This window comes from Tribolium castaneum, unplaced genomic scaffold (genome assembly GCF_031307605.1).
Source record: "Tribolium castaneum strain GA2 unplaced genomic scaffold, icTriCast1.1 ptg000093l, whole genome shotgun sequence".
NCBI classification, from domain to species: Eukaryota; Metazoa; Arthropoda; class Insecta; order Coleoptera; family Tenebrionidae; genus Tribolium; species Tribolium castaneum.
Genome location: NW_026986690.1, coordinates 32501 through 42500, shown reverse-complemented (window position 1 = coordinate 42500; position 10000 = coordinate 32501). Strand labels below are relative to the sequence as shown.

The window sequence follows — 10000 nt, the reverse complement described above, 5'->3', positions numbered from 1 at the left end:
ACTCGGCGTTTGGTTCATCCCACAGCGCCAGTTCTGCTTACCAAAAATGGCCCACTTGGCACTCTGATTCGAGTCTCGCGGCTTCATATAAAGTTCGAGCAAGCCGGAGATCTCACCCATTTAAAGTTTGAGAATAGGTTGAGGCCGTTTCGACCCCAATGCCTCTAATCATTCGCTTTACCGGATGAAACTCGTAAGCGACGAGCGCCAGCTATCCTGAGGGAAACTTCGGAGGGAACCAGCTACTAGATGGTTCGATTAGTCTTTCGCCCCTATACCCAGTTCCGACGATCGATTTGCACGTCAGAATCGCTACGGACCTCCATCAGGGTTTCCCCTGACTTCGTCCTGACCAGGCATAGTTCACCATCTTTCGGGTCCCAGCGTGTACGCTCTTGGTGCGCCTCTTCTCGCAATGAGAATGAGACGCCCCGGGAGTGCGGGGCGACAGCCGTAACGGCCGCCCATCTTCCCTTAGTCCGTGCAAGACGAACTTTCACTTTCATTGCGCCTTTAGGTTTAGTCATGTCCCAATGACTCGCGCACATGCTAGACTCCTTGGTCCGTGTTTCAAGACGGGTCCTGAAAGTACCCAAAGCTATAGCGTCGCAGATCGGCGTTTCAACCGAGTCTGTCCGAGAACTCATTGGCGAACAGCCATTCGTAGACAGAACCGACACCAGGTGCGATTACCGTCATAAACGAACGCGCTTGCCAATGGTCGGACGCTAACTGTGTAGCGGCCCGGCGCCATATGCATACCTTCGAGCGAGTCGACCGGGAAACACCGCGGGTTCGTCCGAAACGGCGAACCGTTCGAACGGGCTCCACCGCGGGCCTTAGATCGACACCCAAAGGATCGCGACGTCCTACTGGGGGAGAAGTGCACGCGTTCGACTTCGGTTCGCATAAACAAAAGGCGCGAACGACGCGTACGCCGTTCGTCGCATGATCATTTAGCGCCGCTATCGAGTCACGCTGAATCTCCCCTTTCGACCTTTCGGGTTTCTCAGGTTTACCCCTGAACGGTTTCACGTACTATTGAACTCTCTCTTCAAAGTTCTTTTCAACTTTCCCTCACGGTACTTGTTCGCTATCGGTCTCGTGGTCATATTTAGCCTTAGATGGAGTTTACCACCCACTTAGGGCTGCACTCTCAAGCAACCCGACTCTGAGGAGAGATCCTCCCGTTATCGGCAACGGTCACTACGGGCCTGGCACCCTCTATGGGCTGTGGCCCCGTTCAAGATGGACTTGGACGCGTCGCACAATCTCGGGATGACGGATCCTCCCTAACACCACATTTCCCGGCGTCCGGTTTCGGCCGCGGGATTCAGTGCTGGGCTTTTTCCTGTTCGCTCGCCGCTACTAAGGAAATCCTAGTTAGTTTCTTTTCCTCCGCTTAATAATATGCTTAAATTCAGCGGGTAGTCTCACCTGCTCTGAGGTCGCAAATATAAATTTGCCTTTATTTTGTCAGACGATAATTACACGTATTCCGTTTATATGGCTGCCTCCAAACAATTTCAAACATCGATCTGACGTCGTTGCGAGAATGTTGTTGTTGTTAATTATAGTGCATAAAATATGCATATAAACAACTTTAACGTCTCGGACACGACGATCGCTTCGTTCGAAATTTAAGCGTTGTGGCTGCTTTTTAATATCGGACGTGCTACGTCTAAACCAACTTGTACCAACAAACTAATAAGAATGTCAGCCGCTATTGCGTTTTAGGATGCCGCGTTATTATTTATATTGTTTTTATTGTTGTCTACGTTGCATAATATTTTATTATGACAACCGACAATCAATTAACAATTATAGTAACGCGTCATATTTGCACCCAACACGCTCCGACGTAATTGTCTACACAACATTGTGCGCTGTGTTTAAGACAAAAACCGAGCAGTCTTTGAAATTGACACGACCCTCAGCCAGGAGTGGTCCGGGAACAGTATATCCGAGGACCGCAATGTGCGTTCGAAATGTCGATGTTCATGTGTCCTGCAGTTCACAAGTTGACGCGCAATTAGCTGCGTTCTTCATCGACCCACGAGCCAAGTGATCCACCGTTCAGGGTAATCTTTTCAAACAAATTTAAAATATTATTACATAACGCACCGTTCCACATCGAAATCGTTTCATCATCACACAACAACAAAAATAACTACTTAAGGTTATTACAATTGTGATGTATATGTGAGAAACGGACCAATCGAAAGAAACGTTCGGCGTTATATTTTATAATATTTTATTTAATTAAAGTGGCATTTGTTTCTACTTATCGAAAAGAGTATGCAGTTATAGTTTAAGTTTACATAAAGAATAACCCGATGATATTAACGTTTTATAAATACGTATATATATCTATTAGGTTTTTTTTCTCTATCAACTTTGTCTATAAAACTCTGCTCCTTTTGCGATAAGCATTATGTATATTTATTAAATAGAAAATATGTCGAAAAACCAGACGTTTTCTTCAAACAAACGCCACAGCTACAAACTTAATCACAACAATATTTACCAAACAATACAATTGTAGGGTGTTTTGTGTGATACGTCGTTTGGTGGGCATTCTAAGAACGTCCGTCGACATAAAAACGAATCAAAAGAAAAGCACAGGCAGTGCAAAACGTTCCTTCGTCAGTCGGGCGTATATCATTTAAAACCCACAGAATCTAAAAAAGTTAATAAACTTTTTTATTTAGATTCCTACGGTTCGTCGCGTCGTTAAAGTAAATTATTACTTCGACGCATGCGGAACCCAGGTACCCGAAAACCGTAAGCCTAAGCGTTTTTTTCCAAACATCACTCACTATCGATAAAGTAAATTGATTTTATGTATTTATAAATGTGCGTTTGTATGTATAGTAGTATAGTAGTAGTATATTTTGTTATTGGTTGTTTCGAGCTTTTTATTGTTATAAAACGTTTTTGTAGTCTTGTACATAAAGTACAGACGAATAGACAGCCCCTTTTATTTATTAATAAACTCCAACCATTTACAAATTAAATTACAACTACAACATCTCTTTTACACATTAATTATACACCATCTTTATTTTCTTTTTTCCGAAGCGAATACGATGAAGAAAATACGCAAAGACTGGCTTACAAAACCGTAAGCCTAAGCGTTTATTTTTCAAACATCACTCACCATCGGTTAAGTAAAATGATGGTATGTATAAATGTGTATTTGTATGTACAGTAGCGTATTAATTTTGTTGTTGGTTGTTTCGAGTTTATTTATTATTATGGTTTGTATGTATAAAGTTTTAGTCTTGTACATAAAGTACAGACGAATAGACAGCCCCTTTTATTTATTAATAAACTCCAACCATTTACAAATTAAATTACAACTACAACATCTCTTTTACACATTAATTATACACCATCTTTATTTTCTTTTTTCCGAAGCGAATACGATGAAGAAAATACGCAAAGACTGGCTTACAAAACCGTAAGCCTAAGCGTTTATTTTTCAAACATCACTCACCATCGGTTAAGTAAAATGATGGTATGTATAAATGTGTATTTGTATGTACAGTAGCGTATTAATTTTGTTGTTGGTTGTTTCGAGTTTATTTATTATTATGGTTTGTATGTATAAAGTTTTAGTCGTGTACATAAAGTACGATCGTATTGGCAGACACCATTATTATTCATTCATTCATTCTTGTTTGTTATTATAAATAACTCCAACCATATACAAATACTACAACAACAACAACAACATCTCTTGCACATTAATTATACACCACCACTGTGTATTAGTACTTTTTTTCGAAGCGAATACGATGATGGAAATACGCTAAGACCGGCACTGCGAAAGCAATAATAAAACGTTAGCACATAACCATCTTTCGACAATATTGATTCGTGTTAATGTTCGAAAAAATTCTTTGAAAACGTCGTTTACGGCACGTTTACAATCGATTTATAAAATAAATCGAAAAACGTAACAACAGATCCGCTTAATGCAAGACGACCCGTTGTTGCTTTTCCGTTCGACGCATAATAAAGAATTTTGTATGAGAATTGATCATCATACGAATAGTGTATGTATGTGTGTTTTTTGTTGATCAGCACAGACAAAATGTGTGTGTATGTGTGACAACTAAACAACAACATTTACACGTTAATGATCCTTCCGCAGGTTCACCTACGGAAACCTTGTTACGACTTTTACTTCCTCTAAATGATCAAGTTTGGTCATCTTCCCAGCAACATCGGCAACGTCGAAACGCCACCGCGCACCGGTCCGAAGACCTCACTAAATCATTCAATCGGTAGTAGCGACGGGCGGTGTGTACAAAGGGCAGGGACGTAATCAACGCGAGCTTATGACTCGCGCTTACTGGGAATTCCTCGTTCATGGGGAACAATTGCAAGCCCCAATCCCTAGCACGAAGGAGGTTCAGCGGGTTACCCGGACCGCTCGGTCAGGGAGGACACGCTGATTCCTTCAGTGTAGCGCGCGTGCGGCCCAGAACATCTAAGGGCATCACAGACCTGTTATTGCTCAATCTCGTGCGGCTAGAAGCCGCCTGTCCCTCTAAGAAGAATTGTTTGTACGCCGACAGTAAAAACCGCACATAGAGACCGGGCGAACCCGGCTCCAGCCGGCATTTGGGATGTCGAAATACGCCTATTTAGCAGGCTAGAGTCTCGTTCGTTATCGGAATTAACCAGACAAATCGCTCCACCAACTAAGAACGGCCATGCACCACCACCCACCGAATCAAGAAAGAGCTCTCAATCTGTCAATCCTTCCGGTGTCCGGGCCTGGTGAGGTTTCCCGTGTTGAGTCAAATTAAGCCGCAGGCTCCACTCCTGGTGGTGCCCTTCCGTCAATTCCTTTAAGTTTCAGCTTTGCAACCATACTTCCCCCGGAACCCAAAAGCTTTGGTTTCCCGGAAGCTGCCCGCCGAGTCATCGGAGGAACGTCGGCGGATCGCTAGCTGGCATCGTTTATGGTTAGAACTAGGGCGGTATCTGATCGCCTTCGAACCTCTAACTTTCGTTCTTGATCAATGAAAGCGTTTTTGGCAAATGCTTTCGCTTCTGTCCGTCTTGCGACGATCCAAGAATTTCACCTCTAACGTCGCAATACGAATGCCCCCATCCGTTCCTATTAATCATTACCTCGGGGTTCCGAAAACCAACAAAATAGAACCGAGGTCCTATTCCATTATTCCATGCACACAGTATTCAGGCGAAGTTTTAGCCTGCTTTAAGCACTCTAATTTGTTCAAAGTAAACGTGCCGGCCCACCTCGACACTCAATGAAGAGCACCGCGGCGGGATTGAGTTGGGCCGCCCTCTCGAGCTAAGCCCACCGGCAGGACGTCCCGCGAAACGCCAGTTAACACCGCGAACGATGAACCGGCGGCGCGGGACACAAATTCGACTACGAGCTTTTTAACCGCAACAACTTTAATATACGCTATTGGAGCTGGAATTACCGCGGCTGCTGGCACCAGACTTGCCCTCCAATTGATCCTCGTTAAAGGGTTTAGAGTGTACTCATTCCGATTACGGGGCCTCGGATGAGTCCCGTATCGTTATTTTTCGTCACTACCTCCCCGTGCCGGGAGTGGGTAATTTGCGCGCCTGCTGCCTTCCTTGGATGTGGTAGCCGTTTCTCAGGCTCCCTCTCCGGAATCGAACCCTGATTCCCCGTTACCCGTTACAACCATGGTAGGCGCAGAACCTACCATCGACAGTTGATAAGGCAGACATTTGAAAGATGCGTCGCCGGTGCGAGACCGTGCGATCAGCGTAAAGTTATTCAGATTCACCAAGTTGTACGATGACGGCGAAACCGCCACCGATTGGTTTTGATCTAATAAAAGCGCTCCTTCCGTCTCCGGTCGGAGCTCTGTTTGCATGTATTAGCTCTAGAATTACCACAGTTATCCAAGTAAATGTGGGTACGATCTAAGGAACCATAACTGATTTAATGAGCCTTTCGCGGTTTCACCTTAATTTGGCTTGTACTGAGACATGCATGGCTTAATCTTTGAGACAAGCATATGACTACTGGCAGGATCAACCAGGGAACTGTGTTTTTGTGTTTTTTGAGACAGACGAGAGAATAAAATACTCATCATCATCGTTTATAAAGATGAAGAATATGCGCGTTTGTGCGAAACAATCTAACATATAAGAAAGTAACGCCACGCTGTTTCTTCTTTTCTTCGTACGATATAGAGATAAATGTATCGTCATCATCGTCGTCGTAGTCGTTAAACACCACAACACATATATCGGTCAATAAAGGCATAATAATAATATTTATAATATTATTTTTTACCTTTGCCGATTTAAAAGTTCAAACATTCTCTTCACTCTTCGCAAGATTGAATGCGACGTGAATTTATGAAATTCTTTCGAATCCATAAACGTTACGAATATTATATAAATATTCTCGCTCGGATATTAGAGAGTTGACGCATTTATTATTTTTGTTTGTTTAAATCACAAACATTTGTTAGTTCAACAAAGTTTGATTGCATAAGGACCGCCAACGTAAGAGAATACGTTTTGCCGCATCCGCAATCTCGCTGTGGGGAACTGGGCGAGCCACAAAATCACAAAATAAAGCAATCTCGCAAGCAAAGCCCTATTCGAATTCGATAGCGGAAATGTGCAATAAACGTCGATAAATTGGAAGCAAATGCAGAACGTATACATAATCGGTCGTTTTGTCGTCGTCATTTATGATAAACTTCGACTAAACCGTTACACCGTTCATATCGCCTCACTCAACGCATCGACACACACCACTACCATATGTATACCAGCGCGACACCGATCGAGGCAGCCGCTCGGTATTGGATGTGCGCACCGCTCCACTGACATAGCTCCACAGGCGACGTCTACCGAAGCGCACAGCTCTATAACTATAAGGCATACACACAAAAGGGAGAAAATATTTTAAATATTGATAATATTAAAAAGTCATATTTTATATTTAAACCATTATAAAATTTAATTATAAAAACGTTTGTTTTAAAAAAAATAATTAATTAATAAAAACAAAATTATTTTAAGCGCCGTACTTCGTAAACGTCGTACTTCGTTCGTCGTATGTGCAAAGTCAAATGAATGCTGTAGTTAGTCGCAGTTGGAACGTCTGAATGTCGTACAACGTAACAATAATTTTGAGTGCCCTAATGTGTAGACGTCGTACTTCGCGAACGTCGCACTTCGTAAACGACGTACTTCGTGAACGTCGCACTTCGTAAACGACGTACCTCGTGAACGTCGCACTTCGTAAACGACGTACTTCGTAAACGTCGCACTTCGTAAACGACGTACTTCGTGAACGTCGTACTTCGTAAAGGTTATGCAATATTAATACACATTTGGTGTATTGCAAGTTGCATTTTAATAAATATTATGCATTTTTATGTTTTAATTTAATATCTAGGCCAAAATACTATGTTTATTTAATTGTTAAATGTGTACGTTTATTTATAGATACGTAATTTACATCAAAATTTGTTTTTTTTTTATTATATGCAAACTACAAATAAAACATTTAATATTTTTAAACGTCGTACTTCGTGTAAGTTATGCAATATTGATACAAATTTAGTGTATTGCGGGTCGCAATAATATTAATTTATATTTGAACGTAGTACTTCGTGAAGGTTATGCAACATCAGTACACATTAAGTGTATTGCAGGTTGCATTATTATTAATTTATGTTTTCTCACTTTTTACCTTCATATAAAAAAAAATTTAATATTTTTGGACGTCGTACTTCGTAACAGTTATGCAATATTGATGCACATCTGTTGTGCTGCGGGTTGCATTTTATAAATTTAATGTATTCTTATGATTTACTTTAATGTCTAGGCAAAAAAACATTTTTGATTAGTTGCTGAATGTTTACATTTATTTACAGATACGTAACTTGCAAAAAAATTTGCTGTTTTTTTATTATATACAACACAAATAAAATTCTTTAATATTCTTGAACGTCGTACTTCGTGTAGGTTATGCAATATTGATACAAATTTAGTGTATTGCGAGTCACAATAATATTAATTTATACTTGAACGTAGTACTTCGTAAAGGTTATGCAAGATCAGTACATATTAAGTGTATTGCAGGTTGCATTATTATTAATTTATGTTTTCTCACTTTTAACCTCAATATAAAAAAAAATTAATATTTTTGGACGTCGTACTTCGTGAAGGTTATGCAATATTAATGCACATCTAGTGTGCTGCGGGTTGCATTTTATAAATTTAATGTATTTTTATGTTTTACTTTAATATCTAGGCAAAAAAAACAATTTTGATTAGTTGCTAAATGTTTACATTTATTTACAGATACGTAATTTGCAAAAAAATTTGCTGTTTTTTCATTATATACAACACAAATAAAATTCTTTAGTATTCTTGAACGTCGTACTTCGTGTAGGTTATGCAATTTTAATACACAATTAGTGTATTGTGGGTTGCATTATTATTATTTATTGTTTACGTTTTACTTCATCACTTTGTGAACGTCGTACTTCGTTTGTACTATGAACGCTGCATTTCGTCGCAGTCGGCAGCACGTGCGAATAAACGTCGTACAAGAAAATCACGATTTTGAGTGCCGTACTTCGCAAACGTCGTACTTCGTCTATACTATGTACAAAGTCAAGTGAACGCTAAACCTCGTCGCAGTCGACAGCGCGTGCAAATAAACGTCGTACAAGAAAATCACGATTTTGAGTGCCGTACTTCGCTAACGTCGTACTTCGTCTGTACTATGTACAAAGTCAAATGAACGCTAAACTTCGTCGCAGTCGACAGCAAGTGCAAATAAACGTCGTACAAGAAAATCATGATTTTGAGTGTCGTACTTCGCAAACGTCGTACTTCGTTTGTACTATGTACAAAGTCAAATGAACGCTAAACTTCGTCGCAGTCGACAGCAAGTGCAAATAAACGTCGTACAAGAAAATCATGATTTTGAGTGCCGTACTTCGCAAACGTCGTACTTCGTCTGTACTATGTACAAAGTCAATTGAACGCTGTACTTCGTCGCAGTCGGAAGCAACTGCAAATAAACGTCTTACAAGAAAATCATGATTTTGAGTGCCGTACTTCGCAAACGTCGTACTTCGTCTGTACTATGTACAAAGTCAATTGAACGCTGTACTTCGTCGCAGTCGAAAGCAACTGCAAATAAACGTCTTACAAGAAAATCATGATTTTGAGTGCCGTACTTCGCAAACGTCGTACTTCGTCTGTACTATGTACAAAGTCAATTGAACGCTGTACTTCGTCGCAGTCGGAAGCAACTGCAAATAAACGTCTTACAAGAAAATCATGATTTTGAGTGCCGTACTTCGCAAACGTCGTACTTCGTCTGTACTATGCACAAAGTCAATTGAACGCTGTACTCCGTCGCAGTCGGCAGCACGTGCAAATAAACGTCGTACAAGAAAATCACGATTTTGAGTGCCGTACTTCGAAAACGTCGTACTTCGTCTGTACTATGTACAAAGTCAAATGAACGCTTAACTTCGTCGCAGTCGACAGCACGTGCAAATAAACGTCGTACAAGAAAATCACGATTTTGAGTGCCGTACTTCGCAAACGTCGTACTTCGTCTGTACTATGTACAAAGTCAATTGAACGCTGTACTCCGTCGCAGTCGGCAGGACGTGCAAATAAACGTCGTACATGAAAATCACGATTTTGAGTGCCGTACTTCGCAAACGTCGTACTTCGTCTGTACTATGTACAAAGTCAAATGAACGCTGCATTTCGTCGCAGTCAGAAACAAAGCAAACGTCGTGCAATGAAACAATAATTTTGAGTGCTGCATTTGTGAGCGCCGTACTTCGTTTGTTACTTTATGGTCACATGAACGTCGTATTTCATCACACAGAGCACCATATTTAATGCACTTAAATGAACGTTGTACTTCGTACAAGTTAGGCAATATTAATACACATTTGGTGTATTGCGGGTTGCATTATTAATT

The 10000-nt window shown here is 40.9% G+C and overlaps 3 non-coding genes across 3 annotated transcripts in view; all 3 read right to left on the bottom strand.

The window, feature by feature from the left end:
• The window catches only part of LOC135267782 (large subunit ribosomal RNA), a 4037-nt gene extending 2586 nt beyond the window's left edge, over window positions 1-1451 (bottom strand). The window contains exon 1 of the ribosomal RNA XR_010336155.1: window positions 1-1451. This exon is cut by the window's left edge and continues 2586 nt beyond it. This is a non-coding gene — a ribosomal RNA (large subunit ribosomal RNA).
• A 476-nt stretch (window positions 1452-1927) lies between these two features.
• On the bottom strand, window positions 1928-2084 carry LOC135267785 (5.8S ribosomal RNA). Its single transcript, XR_010336158.1, has one exon. It is a non-coding gene; the product is annotated as a 5.8S ribosomal RNA (ribosomal RNA).
• A 2058-nt stretch (window positions 2085-4142) lies between these two features.
• On the bottom strand, window positions 4143-6065 carry LOC135267779 (small subunit ribosomal RNA). Its single transcript, XR_010336152.1, has one exon. It is a non-coding gene; the product is annotated as a small subunit ribosomal RNA (ribosomal RNA).
• Between the last annotated feature and the right edge of the window lie 3935 nt (window positions 6066-10000).